Raw genomic sequence first — 325 nt, 5'->3', positions numbered from 1 at the left:
TCAAAGTACCTCAGCTGAACTATTTGCCAACAAGTAACAAAACAACAAATCAGCCACTAGTTATCTCACCTTGTAGCATTTAACTTAGTGAGATTTTTGCCAGTGATTTCAACAGAATGAGGAACTGGCCTTACACAGTTACCGACTTAAACTTAAATCATACATTAGAAGAAAAAAAAATTAGTCTCATTTTATCAAAAAAGCTTAAGAAAGCGTATCTTTCAACAGATGCAGGATGAAACAGGAAAAAAAAGTTTGCTCACTATTTCCAACAATGTACTATAAAAAAGGTTATGAAAAACCAGAACCATCAAAACAACAATTT

This window comes from Mesitornis unicolor, unplaced genomic scaffold (assembly GCF_000695765.1).
Source record: "Mesitornis unicolor isolate BGI_N332 unplaced genomic scaffold, ASM69576v1 scaffold43948, whole genome shotgun sequence".
Taxonomy (NCBI): domain Eukaryota; kingdom Metazoa; phylum Chordata; class Aves; order Mesitornithiformes; family Mesitornithidae; genus Mesitornis; species Mesitornis unicolor.
The sequence above is the reverse complement of the archived record's forward strand: the minus strand, read 5'-3'. Positions refer to the sequence as shown.